Source organism: Coregonus clupeaformis, chromosome 17, assembly GCF_020615455.1.
Source record: "Coregonus clupeaformis isolate EN_2021a chromosome 17, ASM2061545v1, whole genome shotgun sequence".
Classification (NCBI taxonomy): Eukaryota; Metazoa; Chordata; class Actinopteri; order Salmoniformes; family Salmonidae; genus Coregonus; species Coregonus clupeaformis.
The window spans coordinates 48439429-48461986 of record NC_059208.1 but is presented as its reverse complement, the minus strand read 5'-3'; the positions used below and the strand labels follow the sequence as shown (position 1 = coordinate 48461986).

The 22558-nt window shown below is 47.0% G+C and overlaps 1 protein-coding gene across 1 annotated transcript in view; it reads right to left on the bottom strand.

Moving 5' to 3' along the window:
- Positions 1-22558, bottom strand: part of LOC121586655 (ataxin-1-like) — a 183261-nt gene that overhangs the window by 54450 nt on the left and 106253 nt on the right. The window contains exon 3 of the mRNA XM_041903552.2: positions 3915-4027. The gene's annotated coding sequence lies outside the window, so the exon portion shown is untranslated. The remainder of the gene's footprint in view (positions 1-3914; positions 4028-22558) is intronic.

The following is a 22558-nucleotide window of genomic DNA, read 5'->3' as shown; positions in this document are numbered from 1 at the left end:
CACCGACGCAGCCCACTACCAAGGACTGTGGCCTCTCCTTCTCCGTGGCCGACGTGAGTAAGACATTTAAGCATGTTAACCCTCGCAAGGCTGCCGGCCCAGACGGCATCCCAAGCTGCGTCCTCAGAGCATGCGCAGACCAGCTGGCTGGAGTGTTTACGGACATGTTCAATCTCTCCCTATCCCAGTCTGCTGTCCCCACTTGCTTCAAGATGTCCACCATCGTTCCTGTACCCAAGAAAGCAAAGGTAACTGAACTAAATGACTATCGCCCCGTAGCACTCACTTATGTCATCATGACGTGCTTTGAGAGGCTAGTTAAGGATCATATCACCTCTACCTTACCTGACACACTAGACCCACTTCAATTTGCTTACCACCCCAATAGATCCACAGATGATGCAATCGCCATCGCACCGCACACTGCCCTATCCCATCTGGACAAGAGGAATACCTATGTAAGAATTCTGTTAATGGACTATAGCTCAGCATTCAACACCATAGTACCCTCCAAGATAATCATTAAGCTTGGGGCCCTGGGTCTGAAGCCCGCCCTGTGCAACTGGGTCCTGGACTTCCTGAAGGGCCGCCCCCAGGTGGTGAAGGTAGGAAACAACACCTCCACTTCGCTGATCCTCAACACAGGGGCCCCACAAGCGTGCGTGCTCAGCCCCCTCCTGTACTCCCTGTTCACCCATGACTGTGTGGCCACGCACGCCTCCAACTCAATCATCAAGTTTGCAGACGACACAACAGTAGTAGGCCTGATTACCAACAATGACGAGACAGCCTACCGAGAGGAGGTGAGGGCCCTGGGAGTGTGGTGGCAGAAAAATAACGTCTAGGAGATGATTGTGGACTTCAGGAAACAGCAGAGGGCGCATGCCCCTATCCATATAGACGGGACCGCAGTGGAGAAGGTGGAAAGCTTAAAGTTTCTAGGCGTACACATCACTGACGATCTGAAATGGTCCACCCACACAGTGTGGTGATGAAGGCGCAACAGCGTCTCTTCAACCTCAGGAAGCTGAAGAAATTTGGCTTGGCACCTAAAACTCTCACAAACGTTTACAGATGCACAATTGAGAGCATCCTGTCGGGCTGCATCACCGCCTGGTACGGCAACTGCACCGCCCGCAACCGCAGGGCTCTCCAGAGGGTGGTGTGGTCTGCCAAACGCATCAACGGGGGCAAACTACCTACCCTCCAGGACACCTACAGCACCCGATGTCACAGGAAGGCCAAAAAGATAATCAAGGTCAACAGCCACCCGAGCCACTGCCTGTTCACTCCTCTATCATCCAGAAGGTGAGGTCAGTACAGGTGCATCAATACAATAACTATGAAGTAATCACATACCCTCTCTACTGTCCATGGTCATGTTCATCTTTGCTACTGCTGTACATTTGGACTTTACTGTACTGCATATCTGTATAATATCTAGAGTACCAGTCAAAAGTTTGGAATCTCTCATTCCAGGGTTTTTCTTTATTTTTACTATTTTCCACATTGTAGAATAATAGTGAAGACATCAAAACTATGAAATAACACATATGGAATCATGTAGTAACCAAAAAAGTAAAAGACCAAGTCCATATTATGGCAAGAACAGCTCAAATAAACAAAGAGAAACGACAGTCTATCATTACTTTAAGACATGAAGGTCAGTCAATACGGAACATTTCAAGAACTTTGAAAGTTTCTTCAAGTGCAGTCGCAAAAACCATCAAGCGCTATGATGAAACTGGCTCTCATGAGGACCACCACAGGAAAGGAAGACCCAGAGTTACCTCTGCTGCAGAGGATAAGTTCATTAGCGTTAACTGCACCTCAGATTGCAGCCCAAATAAATGCTTCACCGAGTTCAAGTAACAGACACATCTCAACATCAACTGTTCAGAGGAGACTACGTGAATCAGGCCTTCATGGTCGAATTGCTGCAAAGAAATCACTACTAAAGGACTCCAATAATAAGAAGAGACTTGCTTGGGCCAAGAAACACGAGCAATGGACATTAGACCGGTGGAAATAAGTCCTTTGGTCTGATGAGTCCAAATTTGAGATTTTTGGTTCCAACCGCTGTGCCTTTGTGAGACGCAGAGTAGGTGAACGGATGATCTCCGCATGTGTTGTTCCCACTGTGAAGCATGGAGGAGGAGGTGTGATGGTGCTTTGCTGGTGACACTGTCAGTGATTTATTTAGAATTCAAGGCACACTTAACCAGAATGGCAGCGATACGCCATCCCATCTGGTTTGCGCTTAGTGGGACTATCATTTGTTTTTCAACAGGACAATGACCCAAAACACACCTCCAGGCTGTGTAAGGGCTATTTGACCAAGAAGGAGTGGTGGAGTGCTGCATCAGATGACCTGGCCTCCACAATCACCCGACCTCAACCTAATTGAGATGGTTTGGGATGAGTTGGACCGCACAGTGAAGGAAAAGCAGCCAACAAGTGCTCAGCATATGTGGGAACTCCTTCAAGACTATTGGAAAAGCATTCCTCATGAAGCTGGTTGAGAGAATGCCAAGAGTATGCAAAGCTGTCATCAAGGCAAAGGGTGGCTACTTTGAAGAATCCAAAATCTAAAATATATTTTGATTTATTTAACACTTTTTTGGTTACTACATGATTCCATATGTGTTATTTCATAGTTTTGATGTCTTCACTATTATTCTACAATGTAGAAAATAGTAAAAATAAAGAAAAACCCTTGAATGAGTAGTAACTTTTGACTGCTACTGTATATGCTGTTTATAGGTCAATGTAGTGAAGGGGTTAACAATTTGTTGTTTGATCTGTAGGGTATGACAGAGCTGAACATGCATAGTCTGCACGTACAGTAGGAAGAGACACACACACACACACACACACACACACACACACACACACACACACACGCGCTAAAGTAGAGGCAGCTTACGTGACCATGTTAATAAATTGTGCAACTTTCAGAAGGATGCATGTATTTTCCCACAAGCACCGTTTTATGGGGTGTTTTTCTTTCATAGCTCTCCCAGGGGAGGACATTTCTCACAGGAAGAACTCAGGCAACCCTATTTTCCTGGAGGTGTGTGTGTGTGTGTGTGTGTGTGTGTGTGTGTGTGTGTGTGTGTGTGTGTGTGTGTGTGTGTGTGTGTGTGTGTGTGTGTGTGTGTGTGTGTGTGTGTGTATCTGGAGTTGTTGTGCTGCTTCACTAGGGAGAGCCCCCGTCTTGTTTACTAAATAATATACAGCAGCTCTGTTGCTAGGCAGATTCCCTATTCCCTTTCCTCCAATCAGAGACTAGGAAACACAAGGGAGAGAGAGGGAGCCACTCCAGTGAGCCGAGCATACAGTAGCTGTAGCTAGCTGAGAGGCAGGCAGCAGCAGTGCCTCACACAGACACACACACACAGACACACACACACACACACACACACACACACACACACACACACACACACACACACACACACACACATACACACAGACACACACACACAGACACACACACAGACACACACCACACACACACAGTAAAAGCGCACTGTGTCAAATTAAATCGTAAACAGGAAGTAGAGTAGAGGAACAAGCCTCCCCTTGAGACCCCATCCTGATGCTTGTTGTCTACTACAGAGGATGTTACATCTCTCTCCGCTTGAGTGACAGCTAGAATATTAACAATGTTTGCCTACATTCACTCTGACCCAAAACTGACAATACCTAACATGATGTAACCAGCCCAGTCCCCAAACTGATTTAGTCTCTAGACTGTGGATATCACAGCATCGATGGAGGTATATTAAAGACACATAGCAACAACGGTCCCACGACTGAGATGCCACTTTCACGACACACATGCAGGCAGAAATGGATGTGCTCATTCTATGATAGGGGAGGGGGTGAGGAGGGTTTTAGGGCGGTTCTACCTCATTCAGCGGAGCTCCTCCAATCCCTCCTGTGTGTCAACGGGTGGTACAGCCCATGGAGGGATCCTCCCATCAGAACGCAGCACTGCTTCCTCTCAGGGTCCCAGCACCACCTGAGGAGAGAGAGACAGGTATATACATTTATTTTTTAGGTATAGACACTAGTTGAGGAGAGAGAGACAGGTAGACACTAGTTGAGGAGAGAGAGACAGGTATAGACACCACCTGAGGAGAGAGAGACAGGTATATACATTTATTTTTTAGGTATAGACACTAGTTGAGGAGAGAGAGACAGGTAGACACTAGTTGAAGAGAGAGAGACAGGTATAGACACCACCTGAGGAGAGAGAGACAGGTATATACATTTATTTTTTAGGTATAGACACTAGTTGAGGAGAGAGAGACAGGTAGACACTAGTTGAGGAGAGAGAGACAGGTATAGACACCACCTGAGGAGAGAGAGACAGGTAGACACTAGCTGAGGAGAGAGAGACAGGTATAGACAGGTCAGAAGCTGTGATAAGAGACTGACATTAACATGGTTTCATCAAACTCAGTGCAAATGAAAACTGTACCATTTCACATGATAATCTCACTGTATTTACATGAACAGAAATGCAGAAGTACTACAAAATATGCACATACCCACAAACACCCCCCCTCCAACACACACACACACACATGCACACACACACACACATCAGATTGAATGTAGAGACTCAGAGCTGTGATGTAGAGAACAGAACAGAACACACACCATGGGACTAATTAGGGATGTTGTGGTGACGTTAGAGACAGACAGACAGACAGACAGACAGACAGACAGACAGACAGACAGACAGACAGACAGACAGACAGACAGACAGACAGACTGACTGACTGACTGACTGACTGACTGACAGACATTGAGTGTCTTGTTGACTTATGTCTAGCCAGCTCTACTCAGCACCACTTGTCGCTGTTCTCCCTCAGCTCTGTCCCTTTCTGCTGACATTTACAGATCACAGATCCCCCTTCTGTTTCTGGCATGAAGAAACCACAAAGTTGTTTTCACAGCGAGCTTGGTGTGCCTCCTTCTGTGACCATCTGTCTCTCCTTTTCTCTCTGTCTCTCCCTCTCTCTCTGTCTCGCTCTCTGTCTCTCTCTCTGTCTCCCTCTCTGTCTCTCTCTCTCTCTGTCTTCCTCTTTGTCGCTCTCCCTCCCTCTCTGTCTCTCTCTCTATCTCTCTCCCCCCTCTCTCTCCTCTCTCATACACTCTTTTAATACCCGTGATCGATTCCTTTGCCAGTTGGTGTCTGGTAATCCTCGGACACTGTGTGAGATCTCTCTCTCTCTCTCTCTCTCTCTCTCTCTCTCTCTCTCTCTCTCTCTCTCTCTCTCTCTCTCTCTCTCTCTCTCTCTCTCTCTCTCTCTCTCTCTCTCTCTCTCTCTCTCTCTCTCTCTCTCTCTCTCTCTCTCTCTCTCTCTCTCTCTCTCTCTCGCTCTCGCTCTCTCCACAAATCCCTCAAGCCCACGTCCCCTCTCTCGCCATCAATTTCAGTGGGCAGTGTGGAGGAGAAGCACAGTGTGTGTGTGTTGGTGCGTGCGTGTGTGTCCTGGACTCTGTCCCTGGTGTAACATAAGCCCAGTGCTCTACACTCCCATAGAAACATATTGATTCTTTCTCCCTGTCTTTGCTGCCAGACAGACATTCTCTCTCTATTATCATAGTTGGAAGTTCATAACCTGTGAGAGGGAGGGAGGAGGGAGGGAGGGAGGGAGGGAGGGAGGGAGGGAGTGTTGACACAGTATGGAATGCAGTGTGTCATTCAGATACAGTACAGTGCCCCCTGTTGGTTAGTGCCTGGATCATCAGGAACTGCAGGCTTCTCCCTCCTAATAAACTTATGCTCTGTGAATACTGGTCTGGAAACAGGGTTATTGTCAACTGACTGACTTACTTACTGACTGACTGACTGGCTTAGTGACTGACTGACTGGCTTACTGGCGGGCTGACTGACTGACGGACTGGCTTAGTGACTGACTGACTGGCCGGCTGACTGGCTGACTGACTGACTGGCTGGCCTGATGACTGACTGACTGATGCCCTGGTTCCATTTGATGAGTAGTGTTCCATCTGTTATCTGAACAGGCTTCGTACCTGTCAATCAAACACCCCGACTGGCAGATCTATAGTCTAGAAACTACAACTCACGGGCTCCTTCTGGTACGCAGTAAGAAACAAGGGGGAGTTGTTCTATGCTCCTACACCTCTAGAACTTACACAAGTATTCTCTGTCAGTTAGTCATTCTTGGTGAGAGCTGTGTTTGAGAGGCCCCAGCTACTTCGTGATGTTTGGCAGACATACACACACACACACACACACACACACACACACACACAAATATACCTCTGCTCCCCCTTCTATTCAGTGCTGCAGGCTGTCTGATCCACTCTGCTTTGCAATTCAATCAGCCACTCAGCCTCTCCACTGCAGGACTATTACACTATAACACATCAGTTAATTGGCCTGCTCTGATTAGAATATTGTAGAAAAGACGTGTGTGTGTCTGTGTGTGTGTGTGTGTGTGTGTAGATGAGATGTAGAGAGGGAAGTGTTTTTTTCTCCCATAGAGATAGAGCTCTTTACTTGTTATCCACCCACATACATTAAGACAGTTGCCAAGCATCCCTACCTCCGTATGAAACCAACACACACTGTGATATTGAGGCAATAAAGTGTCTTATAATAGACAGTGGTAATGGACTGTGTAACCGCAAGCAGTAGGTTCAAAGGGGCACTCTCAGCACAAATTACCTTCCAAATTTTCTGAAAAGTTGCATTTTTCAGCCAATCGCTCCTACAAGGAGTGCTTGTCGTAACCGCAAGTCGTAAACATTATAGACACATACTTGAATATTTTTCCTTTTTTTATAAAAGATAGTTTAGTCTGCCAGGCAGTTTGGTTCTTTCCTGGAAACCCTTTAAATGTTAGTTAGCACCAGCGCCAGCAGGCTAAGAGACAGAGAGAGAGAGAGAGAGAGAGAGAGAGAGAGAGAGAGAGAGAGAGAGAGAGAGAGAGAGAGAGAGAGAGAGAGAGAGAGAGAGAGAGAGAGAGAGAGAGAGAGAGAGAGAGAGAGAGAGAGAGAGAGAGAGAGAGAGAGAGAGGAGAGAGAGAGAGAGAGAGAGAGAGAGAGCGAGAGCGAGAGAGAGAGAGAGAGAGAGAGAGAGAAAGAAAGAAAGAAAGAAAGAAAGAAAGAAAGAAAGAAAGAAAGAAAGAGAGAAAAAGTGAGTCAGTTAGTGAGAGAGCAAAAGAGAGAGAGAGACAAAGAGAGAGGGAGAGAGGGAGAGAGAGCGAGAGAGAGAGAGAGAGAGAGAGAGAGAGAGAGAGAGAGGTGTTTTAATAGGATGGTATCATGGTAAACAACATTTCTCTGTCGTCAAGGACCGGCAGAAACTCTAACATCATACCTCAACCTCAATCTCAGGAGCCAACTGCAACTGACTCTCATTCGACAAATGAGATGTCATTCCCTCATTCCTTTCAGGTGGAATTGTATCTATAATGTGCATGTGTGGAGTCCTGATCCTCTATCTTCTCTATATTCTCATTCCTGTCCTTTCTCTCACAGACAAGCACATATTGTACCATGCATTAATGGAGTAGAGGAACCTTTAATCGCAGCTCTACTACATATACAATGAACAAAAATATAAACGCAACATGTGAAGTGTTGGTCCCATGTTTCATGAGCTGAAATAAAAGATCCAAGAAATTTTCCATACGCACAAAAAGCTTATTTCTCTCAAATGTTCTGCACAAATCTGTTTACATCCCTGTTAGTGAGCATTTCTCCTTTGCAAAGATAATCCATCCACCTGACAGGTGTGGCATATCAAGAAGATGATTAAACAGCATGATCATTACACAGGTGCACCTTGTGCTAGGGACAATAAAAGGCCACTCTAAAATGTACAGTTTTGTCAAACAACACAATGCCACAGATGTCTCAAGTTTTGAGGGAGTGTGCAGTTGGCATGCTGAATGTCCACCAGAGCTGTTGCCAGAGAATGTAATGTTCATTTCTCTACCATAAGCCACCTCCAACGTCGTTTTAGAGAATTTGGCAGTGCCTCCAACCGGCCTCACAACCCCAGACCACGTGTATGGCGTCGTGTGGGCGAGCGGTTTACTCCCAGTCATGTGAAATCCATAGATTAGGGCCTAATGAAATAATGTCAATTGACTGATTTCCTGATATGAACTGTAGCTCAGTAAAATCTTTAAAAATGTTGCATGTTGCATTTATATTTTTGTTCAGTATAAGATGAAAGCATACTTTGCTGGCCTGGATGTAAAGTATTGGACATACAGTTATACAGTTATTTCCCACTATTGTTTGAATGGGAACAGTGTTATTTTCAACATCCTTTCTACTCTCATTGAATGACTGAAACAAACTAAAGTGAAAAAAAACAAGCCAAAGAAAATTAACAAAAACAACCCAAAATGGAATCCTACATAGAGTGCACTACTACAAGCACACACATAGAAGAAACAGTCTTCTCCATAGCTCCCATCCTGTCTAATTCATATCTACCTGTTCTCTAACCCAGTTGTGTCTCCACACAGACTGGCAGTATAGTCCCAGAACACAGTGTTTTATGTCCTCTATGCCAGCACAGCAGCCTTATACAACCCTTCCTCTGTCTGCATAATGTACACACACACCTGCACACACACCACACACACACATTTCCTCTCTGCCGAACATGTAAGGTTATATGGGACAAAGAGGAGTAAGAGACAACACCAGTGCCAGCCAGGGTTTGTGCAAGACAAGGCAAGGCATAGTTCTGAAAGGAACAGGCAGTGTTAGGAAAGCATTGAGCGTTTCTTCACTGAGCCAGCCATATAGTCAGTCAGAGAGCCAGCCAGCCATCTATCCAACCAGAGAACCAGCCAGCCATCCAATCAGTCAGCCAGCCATCCAGCCAGTCAGCGACCCAGCCAGCCAGCCAGCCATCCAGACAGTCAGAGACCCAGCCAGCCAGCCAGCTAACTAGCCAGCCAGCAAGCCAGCCAGCAAGCCAGTCATCCAGCCAGTCAGAGACCCAGTAAGCCAGCTAATCAGCCAGCCATCCAGCCAGAGAGACGGCCAGCCAACCAGCCAGCCAGTCAGAGACCCAGCCAGCCAACCAGCGAACCAGCTAGCCATCCTGTCAGTCAACCAGTCAACCAGTCAGCCAGCCAGTCAGCCAGCGTTCTCTTCTCTGTAGCGTGGCAGCGAGGCAGGGGGAAGCAGCTCCTCACTGCTGAGTGTTTTTAATTGTCCAATGATTTGCCAGTTAGCATTCTTCAGACTCTCTTAACCTGTATGCCTTGGCCCTGCGCCCTACCTCCCACCCTCCCTCCCTCCCTCCAGCCCTCTCTCCCTCACTCTCTCAAGCCCTCCCTCCCTCCCTCCCTCCCTCCAGCCTTCCCTCCAGTCCTCCCTCCAGCCTGGCAGAGAGAGAGAGAGACACAGCTGCACCAGGGAATGTAGTGAGGCAGGAAGGGTGGAGGTTGAGGAGGGGTGAAGAGAGGGGAGACGGGGGTGAGTGGGGTGAGTAGGGTGGGTATTCCAGGAAACCCTATTTCACAGTCCTACACACACACACACATGCATACACACACATGATTAGGTGATATAGAAAGGCAGAGTTCCCTCCCTGGCCAACTACAGAGAAGAGGTAACCTACCCTCCCTCCCTCCATCCCTTCATCTCTCCCTCCCCCTCTCTGCGTGTTTCTTTCTGCTCATTGATAGATTGAATAAGTCTCATTCTTTTCCTTTCAGCAAGGCTGTCTAACCACATGGAGTGGCTTTGAATGTTTGTATAGCATACGTAACATAGCACACCTAATGCACAGTGTGGTGAGATGTACTGTCCTGCCCTCTCTTCTGTGGTCTGGCAGCAGTGGATATCACTCACTGTGCTGCTTTGCCTAAGTGCACAAACACACACACAGTCGCACACACACATCCTACTTAGTATGCATGACCGGCAGCTCAGCCAATCCAAGGTCATAGCTAAGAGCGAGAGAGAACAAGCAGGAGAGAGAGAGAGAGAGAGAGAGAGAGAGAGAGAGAGAGAGAGAGAGAGAGAGAGAGAGAGAGAGAGAGAGAGAGAGAGAGAGAGAGAGAGAGAGAGAGAGACAGACAGAGAGAGAGAGAGAGACAGAGAGAGAGAGAGAGAGAGAGAGAGACAGAGAGAGAGAGAGAGAGAGGAAAGTGACAAAGAGACAGAGAGAGAGAGTTAGAGAGAGAGAGAGACAGACAGACAGACAGACAGAAGACAGACAGACAGAGAGAGAGAGAGAGAGAGAGAGAGAGAGAGAGAGAGAGAGAGAGAGAGACAGACAGACAGACAGACAGACAGACAGACAGACAGAGAGCGAGAGAGAGAGAGAGAGAGAGAGAGAGAGAGAGAGACAGGGTTGTTATGGTCTAAAGAAATGAGCTCATCCTCCCAGACAAGGGCCAGACAACTGGAGCCTCCCACTGTGTGTGATCTCAGCCTGCGGACACCTATCTCACACACACGGACGCTCACGGACACACACACAGATGAGTGCGCGCACGCACATGATCACAAACATACAGTGCCACGTAGGCACACACAGACAGTAGACACACACACAGGCATAAACACACAAACACACAATCAGACACACGCACGCTAATACATGTTACTAAAAGGCATTTCCTCACACTGTCCCTGGCAGACTCATTCACTCCTCTCCTCCTTCATACCGTCATTCACCCCTCTCCTCTTCTATACCTCCATTCACCCTCTCCTCTCCTCCTTCATACCTCCATTCACCCTCTCCTCTCCTCTTCTATACCTCCATTCACCCTCTCCTCTTCTATACCTCCAAACACCCTCTCCTCTCCTCCTTCATACTTCCATTCACCCTCTCCTCTCCTCTTCTATACCTCCATTCACCCTCTCCTCTCCTCCTCCACACCTTCATTCACCCCTCTCCTCTTCTATACCTCCATTCACCCTCTCCTCTCCTCCTCCACACCTTCATTCACCCCTCTCCTCTTCTATACCTCCATTCACCCTCTCCTCTCCTCCTTCATTCACCCTCTCCTCTCCTCTTCTATACCTCCATTCACCCTCTCCTCTCCTCCTTCATTCACCCTCTCCTCTCCTCCTCCACACCTCCATCCACCCTCTCCTCCCCTCCTCCACACCTCCATTCACCCTCTCCTCTCCTCTTCTATACCTTCATCCACCCTCTCCTCTCCTCCTCCACACCTCCATTCACCCTCTCCTCTCCTCTTCTATACCTTCATCCACCCTCTCCTCTCCTCCTCCACACCTCCATCCACCCTTCTCCTCTCCTTTTCTATACCTCCATTCATCCCTCTCCTCCTTTATGCCCCATTTCAGCAGCTTTGTGCTGGAGATGGTGATGGAGAGATAGCAGGTCTGGATCATTTCCCTGGCCGGTTCTGACACGTCAGCCCTGACAAAGACCTGTAAGAAGATCTGACTATAGTGTGTGAGCCAATGGTACCGCTCAGATTACCACACACACTGTGGAGTGAATGGAAGAGAGGGAGAGAGGGGGGATAGAGAAGGGGGGACAGAGAGAGAGAGAGAGAGAGGGGTGCGGGGGGCAAGAGAGATAGAGAAAGGGAAAGAGAGAGAAAGACACCTCCTCACACTGATTCAGAGCGACCCAAACTCCCTAGGGGGCGGTGTTTACCTCTGTACCTGCCTGACTGACAGGAATGCCCACCAATCCTGAGTCAGCCAGCACAGGTAGGCGAACCGTGTCATCTCATTTCTTCAACAGTGAATAGGCTCAATTTACCCTCCCTTAACAACAACGCTTCTGTGACAGTAGCAAACTAAAGCAATTATGAGCTTTCCAACACAAACGGAAAGAAACATTCAAAATGCATTGTTTTGACAGTTTACTCTTCTGTCAGAGAATGAAAGTTCGGCCTTGACCGTTCCCTGGAGATGGCATGGTTTTCTCCCAAACATTGAACACAAGGGGAAAACAAATGAAAAAGTTGAATTGTTTGTGTCAGAGTCCAAATGTTCCTCCAAGACTATGACATGAAACCTTGAACTCTTTCTGCTTTCTGTCCTGATAGGACGTGCAGGTTGGAAGAGACACACCCATCTTAGAGCCTATCTCTTTCCTCTCTCAGGCAGGCACACACACATAAACACACAAACACACAAACACTCAAACACACACACCTCACTGTGCTGCAGACATGCACTCACACAACATGCAGAGGCACTTTAAACCAGAGACAGAAAGAGAGAGGGAAGGAGAAAAAACAACAACCTCTACAAGGCAGCAATCCCAACTTTTGCCAGGACCCTGAAGGACGTCACCCTCAACTAGGGCTGTTGCGGTGACCGTATTACCACCACACCGGCGGTCACGAGTCATGAAGGCAGTCAAATTCCACGTGACCGTTTAGTCACGGTAACTAGGCTTCTCCAAGCTCTGATGCTGCTGATGGTCCTTAGTAGCCTACCAAACTTGCAACTGCCTGGTACTCAGCATTCTATTGTCCCTCTAATCACTCTGACATCAATAAAAATCTAATCAAAAATCTAATCAAACACTTCATGAGTGCTCATGTTGGGCAACATTTCTATAGGCAATGCAATTGCGTGAGAAAACAGAGTTTTGATTGCCTCTGTTAAAAAGAGGAGGATCCCATCATCTTTCTATAGGCTAGGCCTACTATATTTATTTCTAAACTTTGCTAAAATTAAGCAAACATTAAGCACATTGCTTATCTTTACAACAGGAGTATAGCCTACCTGGCTGGCATGAAAATGAACCACAGGAAAAGAGTCCTCCATTTGCTATTTAAGTGTAGAGATGACATGTATTTTTTCCCCTGCCCCTGTTTCGAGACAGGCGCATGATAATGGTCCATTCTAAATCAAAACGAATTTCACACATATATTATTTAGTATATGCAAAGACAAGATTACATCAAGAATAGTCAGATGGTCCCGTGTAGCTCAGTTGGTAGAGCATGGCATTTGCAACGCCAGGGTTGTGGGTTCGATTCCCACGGGGGGCCAGTATGAAAATGTATGTACTCACTAACTGTAAGTCGCTCTGGATAAGAGCGTCTGCGAAATGACTAAAATGTTGACAATATTAGCTTATCACTTGTGAATTATATATTATCACTTGTGAATGATATATTATCACTTGTGAATGATGCCCATCTTAAGGCAAGAAACACCCCCCGCCAAACTTTTTCAATAATAATACAAATAATAATAATAACAATAATATGCCTTTTTTCTTTTTCTTTATTGAATCATAGTTACACACCTCGTGTAGTCTAGCCAATAGGCCTATATGTTTTGTTAAGGTTTGTATCACAACTAAAGCAGCCAAATAACTTCTTAACTTAAAATTAAGCACACTAATCCGCTTTACAAGGGGTGTAAAAAATCCATGCCTTTTGGCCTAAAGAGCAGGAATCTGGACTTCATCAAAGAAATTGGAAATACAGACATTGTCATCCTACAAGAAACATGGTATAGAGCACACGGATCCACTGGTTGCCCTCTAGGTTACAGAGAACTGCTAGTCCCATCCACCAAACTATCAGGTGTGAAACAGGGAAGAGACTCAGGGGGTATGCTAATTTGGTATAGAGCAGACCTAACCCACCCTATTAAATGAGTCAAAACAGGAACATTTTACATCTGGCTAGAAATGTTTCTCTCAACAGAGAAAAATGTCCTCATTCGTGCTACCTATATCCCCCCAATAGAATCTCCACACTTTATCGATGACAGCTTCTCCATCCTAGAGGGGGAGATCAACCATTTCCAGGTCGAGGGACATGTACTAGTCTGTGGCGACCTAAATGCCAGAACTGGACAAGAACCTGACACTCTCAGCACACAGGGGGACAAACACATATCTGGAGGTGACAGCATTCCCTCCCAAATATGCCCCCCCAGACACAACTATGACAAAACAACCCAAAAAAACGGGTCACAACTCCTGCAGCTCTGTCGCACGCTAGGTCTGTACATAGTCAATGGTAGGCTTCGAGGAGCCTCTTACGGTAGGTACACCTACATTTCATCCGTTGGCAGTAGTACTGTGGATTACTTTATTGCTAATCTCAACCCAGTGTCTCTCAGAGCGTTCACAGTCAGCCCACTAACACCCCTATCAGATCACAGCAAAATCACAGTCTACTTGAACAGAGCAATACTCAATCACGAGGCATCAAAGCCAAAGGAACTGCACAATATTAAGAAATGCTATAGATGGATGGAATGTAGTGTAGAAACCTAACAATAAACTATTAGGCAACAACAAATTCAATCCCTTTTACACAACTTCCTGGAGAAAGCTTTTCACTGTAATAGTAAAGGTGTAAACTTGGCAGTAGAAAGCCTAAACAGTATATTTGACCTTTCAGCTTCCCTATCAAATAAACAAAAATTCAAGAAGACAACCTAATGTGACACTCTGGCTCCAGGGACTCTGATTTATGGAGCCAGGGTTGTTCATTTTCATTTGGGTGTATTTCTATGTTGGGGATTCTAGTTGTTCATTTCTATGTTGGGTGATTGTGTTTGATTAGTCATATGACTCCCAATCGGAGGTAACGAGTGTCAGCTGTTCGGCTCGTTATCTCTGATTGGGAGCCATATTTAAACTGTGTGGTTTCTCCTTGGTTTGTGGGTTTTTGTTCCAGTGTTGTATGTTCTGTCGGTGTCACAGAGGACTTCACGTATCGTCATTTGTTGTTTTTTCGTGGTTGCTTTAATTAAATAAAGTCATCATGTTCACTCGCAACGCTGCGCCTTGGTCTCCTGTTATAGACGATCGTGACAGAAAAACCCACCATAAAAGGACCAAGCAGCGTGTCCAGGAGCAAAGAGACTGGACATGGGAGGAAGCGCCTGGTAAGGAGATCGAGAGGCTGGCGATGGCCCAGGTGGGCAAATCGTGGTCCTGGGAGGACATGCTCGGGGGCAAGGGACCTTGGGGGAAGATCAAGGCCCTGGCGAGAGAGGAGCAACGGCGTCAGCAGGGCCATCATCGTTGGAGGGACGAGAGGCAACCCCAAAAAGTTTTTGGGGGGGGGCACATGGCTTGGGCGGCTGGGCAGCAGGAGGCTGCCACAGGGAGACGTGGAGAGAAGGCTATCGGATTACGGGAGCCATTGGCGAGTAGAGGAAGGGAAGTTGTTGCGGCACGGCGTGAGAGACTGATGTGTGTTACCAGTCCGGTCCGGCCCGTTCCTGATCCCCAGTTAAAGCCAGTGGTGTGTGTTCCCAGTACGGACCGGCCTGTTCCTACTCCACGCATCAAGCCCACGGTGTGCGTCGCCAGCCCAGCCCGGCCTGTTCCTGCTCCACGCACAGAACCTACGGTGTGCGTCGCCAGCCCAGCCCGGCCTGTTCCTGCTCCACGCACCAAGGATACGGTGTGCGTCGACAGCCCTGCCCGGCCTGTTCCTGCTCCACGCACCAAGGATACGGTGTGCGTCGACAGCCCTGCCCGGCCTGTTCCTGCTCCACGCACCAAGGATACGGTGTGCGTCGACAGCCCTGCCCGGCCTGTTCCTGCTCCACGCACCAAGCCCACGGTGTGCGTCGCCAGCCCAGCCCGGCCTGTTCCTGCTCCACGCACCAAGGATACGGTGTGCGTCGACAGCCTTGCCCGGCCTGTTCCTGCTCCACGCACCAAGCCCACGGGGTGCGTCGCCAGCCCAGCCCGGCCTGTTCCTGCTCCACGCACAGAACCTACGGTGTGCGTCGCCAGCCCAGCCCGGCCTGTTCCTGCTCCACGCACAGAACCTACGGGGTGCGTCGCCAGCCCAGTCCGGCCTGTTCCTTCTCCCCGCACTAGCCCTGAGATGCGTGTCCTCAGCCCGGTACCTCCAGTTCCGGCACTACGCGCCAGGCCTAAGGTGCGCCTCAGACGGCCAGAGTCTGCCGTCTGCCCAACGGCGCTTGAACTGCCCGTCTGCCCTATGGCGTCTGAACTGCCCGTCTGCCCAACGGCGCCTGAACTGCCCGTCTGCCCAACGGCGCCTGAACTGCCCGTCTGCCCAACGGCGCCTGAACTGCCCGTCTGCCCAACGGCGCTTGAACTGCCCGTCTGCCCAACGGCGCTAAAGCCGCCCGTCTGTACTGAACCTGCAAAGCCGCCCGTCTGCCATGAGCCTTCAGAGCCGTCCGCCAGACCGGAGCCGCTAGAGCCGTCCGCCAGACCGGAGCCGCTAGAGCCTTCCGCCAGACAGGATCAGCCAGAGCCTTCCGCCAGACAGGATCAGCCAGAGCCTTCCGCCAGACAGGATCAGCCAGAGCCTTCCGCCAGACAGGATCAGCCAGAGCCTTCCGCCAGACAGGATCAGCCAGAGCCTTCCGCCAGACAGGATCAGCCAGATCCGTCAGCCAGCCATGAGCAGCCAGGTCCGTCAGCCAGCCATGAGCAGCCAGATCCGTCAGCCAGCCATGAGCAGCCAGATCCGTCAGCCAGCCATGAGCCGTCCAGCCAGGATCCGCCAGAGCCGTCCAGCCAGGATCCGCCAGAGCCGTCCAGCAAGGATCCGCCAGAGCCGTCCAGCCAGGATCCGCCAGAGCCAGCCAGCCAGGATCCGCCATTCAGTCCGGTGCTGCCCCTTAGTCCGGTGCTGCCCCCTTAGCCCGGTGCTGCCCCTTAGCCCGGTGCTGCCCCTTAGTCCGGTGCTGCCCCTGAGTCCGGTGATGCCTCTTAGTCCAGTGCTGCCCCTTAATCCTGTGGGGTTTAGTTGGGGGTGGTTATTTGGAGGAGGCTACGTAAGCGGGTAGTGACTATGGTGGGGTGGGGACCACGACCAGTGCCAGAGCCGCCACCATGGACAGACGCCCACCCAGACCCTCCCCTAGACTGTATGCTGGTGCGCCCGGAGTTCGCACCTTTAGGGGGGGGTACTGTGACACTCTGGCTCCAGGGACTCTGATTTATGGAGCCAGGGTTGTTCATTTTCATTTGGGTGTATTTCTATGTTGGGGATTCTAGTTGTTCATTTCTATGTTGGGTGATTGTGTTTGATTAGTCATATGACTCCCAATCGGAGGTAACGAGTGTCAGCTGTTCGGCTCGTTATCTCTGATTGGGAGCCATATTTAAACTGTGTGGTTTCTCCTTGGTTTGTGGGTTTTTGTTCCAGTGTTGTATGTGCTGTCGGTGTCACAGAGGACTTCACGTATCGTCATTTGTTGTTTTTTCGTGGTTGCTTTAATTAAATAAAGTCATCATGTTCACTCCACGCGCTGCGTATTGGTCCGCTCCTTCAGACGATCGTGACACCTAAGAAAATTTAAAACAATGACAAATGGTTTGATGAAGAATGCAAAAACCTAAAAAAGAAATTGAGAAACCTATCCAACCCAAAACATAGAGACCCAGATAACCTGAGTCTACACCTTCACTATGGTGAATCACTAAAACAATACAGAAACACATTACGGAAAAAGAAGGAACAGCACGTCAGAAATCAGCTCAATGTAGTTGAAGAATCCATAGAATCTAAACACTTCTGGGAAAATTGGAACACTAAACAAACAACAACACAAAGAGTTATCTATCCAAAACGGAGATGTATGGATGAACCACTTCTCTAATCTTTTTGGCTCTATAACAAAGAACATACAGCAAAAACATATACATGATCAATTAAAAATCTTAGAATCAGCTAATAAAGACTACCAGAACCCACTGAATTATCCAATTACATTGAATGAACTACAAGACAAAATACAAACCATCCAACCCAAAAAGGACTGTGGTGTTGACGGTATCCTAAATGAAATGATAAAATATACAGACCACAAATTCCAATTAGCTATACTTAAACTCTTTAACATAATCCTCAGCTCTGGCATCTTCCCCAATATTTGGAACCAAGGACTGATCACCCCAATCCACAAAAGTGGAGATGAGTTTGACCCCAATAACTACCGTGGGATATGCGTCAACAGCAAACTTGGGAAAATCCTCTGCATTATCATTAACAGCAGACTTGTACATTTCCTCAGTGAAAACAATGTACTGAACAAATGTCAAATTGGCTTCTTACTAAATTAACATACGACAGACCACGTATTCACCCTGCACACCCTAATTGACAAACAAACAAACCAAAACAAAGTCTTCTCATGCTTTGTTGATTTCAAAAAAGCTTTTGACTCAATTTGGCATGAAGGTCTGCTATACAATTGATGGAAAGCGGTGTTGGGGGAAACATTATAAAATCCATGTACACAAAAAACACACACATTTCTTTCCATGGGGCTGTGGGGTGACAGGGATGAAGCTTGAGCCCCACCCTCTTCAATTTACACTACCGGTCATAAGTTTTAGAACACTACTCGTTCAAGGGTTTTTCTTTAATTTTACTATATTCTACATTGTAGAATAATAGTGAAGATATCAAAACTATGAAATAACACATATGGAATCATGAAGTAACCAAAAAAGTGTTAAACAAATCAAAATATATTCAAATAGCCACCCTTTGCCTTGATGACAGCTTTGCACACTCTTGGCATTCTCTAAACCAGCTTCACCTGGAATGCTTTTCCAACAGTCTTGAAGGAGTTCCCACATATGCTGAGCACTTGTTGGCTGCTTTTCCTTCACTCTACGGTCCGACTCATCCCAAACCAGCTCAATTTGGTTGAGGTCGGTGGATTATGGAGGCCAATGTCATCTGATGCAGCACTCCATCACTCTCCTTGGTAAAATAGCCCTTACACAGCCTGGAGGTGTGTTCGGTCATTGTCCTGTTGAAAAACAAATGATAGTCCCACTAAGCTCAAACCAGATAGGATGGCGTATCGCTGCAGAATGCTGTGGTAGCCATGCTGGTTAAGTGTTGAATTCTAAATAATTGTGGTCCTCTGTAGCTCAGCTGGTAGAGCACGGCGCTTGTAACGCCAAGGTAGTGGGTTCGATCCCCGGGACCACCCATACACAAAAATGTATGCACGCACGACTGTAAGTCGCTTTGGATAAAAGCGTCTGCTAAATGGCATATTATTATTATTATAAATCACAGTCAGTGTCACCAGCAAAGCACCTCCACACCATAACACCTCCTCCTCCCTACTTTACGGTGGGAAATACACATGCGGAGATCATCCGTTCACCCACACCGCGTCTCACAAAGACACAGCGGTTGGAACCAAAAATCTCCAATTTGGACTCCAGACCAAAGGACAAATTTCCACAGGGTCTATTGTCCATTGCTCATGTTCCTTGGCCCAAGCAAGTCCCTTCTTCTTATTGGTGTCCTTTAGTAGAGGTTTCTTTGCAGCAATTCGTCCATGAAGGCCTGATTCACACAGTCTCCTCTGAACAGTTGATGTTGAGATGTGTCTGTTACTTGAACTCTGTGAAGCATTAATTTGGGCTGCAATTTCTGAGGCTGGTAACTCTAATGAACTTATCCTCTGAAGCAAAGGTAACTCTGGGTCTTCCATTCCTGTGGCGGTCCCCATGAGAGCCAGTTTTATCATAGCGCTTGATGGTTTTGCGAATGCACTTGAAGAAACGTTCAAAGTTCTTGACATTTTCCATATTGACTGACCTTCATGTCTTAAAGTAATGATGGACTGTCATTTCTCTTTGCTTATTTGAGCTGTTCATGCCATAATATGGACTTGGTATTTTACCAAATAGGGCTATCTTCTGTATACCACCCCTACCTTGTCACAACACACTGATTGGCTCAAACGCATTAAGAAGGAAATAAATTCCACAAATTAACTTTTAAGAAGGTACACCTATTAATTGAAATGCATTCCAGGTGACTACCTCATGAAGCTGGTTGAGAGAATACCAAGAGTGTGCAAAGCTGTCATCAAGGCAAAGGGTGGCTACTTTGAAGAATCTGAAATATAAAACATATTTTGATTTGTTTAACACTTTCTTGGTTACTACATGATTCCATATGTGTTATTTCATAGGTTTGATGTCTTCACTATTATTCTACAATGTAGAAAATAGTAAACATAAAGAAAAACCCTTGAATGAGTAGGTGTTCTAAAACTTTTGTAGTGTATATACAGTGGGGAGAACAAGTATTTGATACACTGCCGATTTTGCAGGTTTTCCTACTTACAAAGCATGTAGAGGTCTGTAATTTGTATCATAGGTACACTTCAACTGTGAGAGACGGAATCTAAAACAAAAAATGCAGAAAATCACATTGTATGATTTTTAAGTAATTAATTTGCATTTTATTGCATGACATAAGTATTTGATCACCTACCAACCAGTAGGAATTCCGGCTCTCACAGACCTGTTAGTTTTTCTTTAAGAAGCCCTCCTGTTCTCCACTCATTACCTGTATTAACTGCACCTGTTTGAACTCGTTACCTGTATAAAAGACACCTGTCCACACACTCAATCAAACAGACTCCAACCTCTCCACAATGGCCAAGAACAGAGAGCTGTGTAAGGACATCAGGGATAAAAATGTAGACCTGCACAAGGCTGGGATGGGCTACAGGACAATAGGCAAGCAGCTTGGTGAGAAGGCAACAACTGTTGGCGCAATTATTAGAAAATGGAAGAAGTTCAAGATGACGGTCAATCACCCTCAGTCTGGGGCTCCATGCAAGATCTCACCTCGTGGGGCTTCAATGATCATGAGGAAGGTGAGGGATCAGCCCAGAACTACACGGCAGGACCTGGTCAATGACCTGAAGAGAGCTGGGACCACAGTCTCAAAGAAAACCATTAGTAACACACTACGCCGTCATGGATTAAAATCCTGCAGCGCACGCAAGGTCCCCCTGCTCAAGCCAGCGCATGTCCAGGCCCGTCTGAAGTTTGCCAATGACCATCTGGATTATCCAGAGGAGGAATGGGAGAGGATGAGACAAAAATATAGCTTTTTGGTCTAAACTCCACTCGCCGAGTTTGGAGGAAGAAGAAGGATGAGTACAACCCCAAGAACACCATCACAACCATGAAGCATGGAGGTGGAAACATCATTCTTTGGGGATGCTTTTCTGAAAAGGGGACTGGACGACTGCACCGTATTGAGGGGAAGATGGATGGAGCCATGTATCGCGAGATCTTGGCCAACAACCTCCTTCCCTCAGTAAGAGCATTGAAGATGGGTCGTGGCTGGGTCTTCCAGCATGACAACGACCCGAAACACACAGCCAGGGCAACTAAGGAGTGGCTCCGTAAAAAGCATCTCAAGGTCCTGGAGTGGCCTAGCCAGTCTCCAGACCTGAACCCAATAGAAAATCTTTGGAGGGAGCTGAAAGTCCGTATTGCCCAGCGACAGCCCCGAAACCTGAAGGATCTGGAGAAGGTCTGTATGTAGGAGTGGGCCAAAATTCCTGCTGCAGTGTGTGCAAACCTGGTCAAGACCTACAGGAAACGTATGATCTCTGTAATTGCAAACAAAGGTTTCTGTACCAAATATTAAGTTCTGCTTTTCTGATGTATCAAATACTTATGTCATGCAATAAAATGCAAATTAATTACTTAAAAATCATACAATGTGATTTTCTGGATTTTTGTTTTAGATTCCGTCTCTCACAGTTGAAGTGTACCTATGATAAAAATTACAGACCTCTACATGCTTTGTAAGTAGGAAAACCTGCAAAATCGGCAGTGTATCAAATATTTGTTCTCCCCACTGTATATATCAACGAATTGGCAAGGGCACTAGAACAGTCTGCAGCACCCGGCCTCACCCTACTAGAATCTGTCTACTGTTTGTTGATGATCTGGTGCTTCTGTCCCTAACCAAGGAGGGCCTACAGCAGCACCTAGATCTTCTGCACAGATTCTGTCAGACCTGGGCCCTGACTGTAAATCTCAGTAAAACAAAAAGAATGGTGTTCCAAAAAAGGTCCAGTTACAAGGACCACAAATACAAAATTCCATCTAAACACCGTTGCCCTAGAGCACACAAACAACTATACGTACATCGGCCTAAACATCAGCACCACTGGTAACTTCCACAAAGCTTTGAACAATTTGAGACACAAGGCAAGAAGGGCCTTCTACGCCATCAAAAGGAACATAAAATTCAACATCTCAATTAGGATCTGGCTAAAAGTACTTGAATCAGTTATAGAACCCATTGCCCTTTATGGTTGTGAGGTCTGGGGTTCGCTCACCAACCAAGAGTTCACAAAATGGGACAAACACCAAATTGAGACTCTTCATGCTCCCGAGTGGGGCAGTGGTCTAAGGCACTGCATCTCAGTGCTAGAGGCGATTCCAGGCTGTATCACAACCCGGCCGTGATTGGGAGTCCCATAGGGCGGCACACAATTGGCCCAGCGTCGTCTGGGTTTAGCCGGGGTAGGCCGTCATTGTAAATAATAATTTGTTCTTAACTGACTTGCCTTGTTAAATAAAGGTTCAATATTATTTTTTTAAAATTAAATCCTCAATGTACAACATAAAACACCAAATAATGCATGCAGAGCAGAATTAGGCCGATATCCACTAATTATCAAAATCCAGAAAAGAGCTGTTAAATTCTACAACCACCTAAAAGGAAGCGATTCCCAAACCTTCCATAACAAAGCCATCACCTACAGAGAGATTAACCTAGAGAAGAGTCCC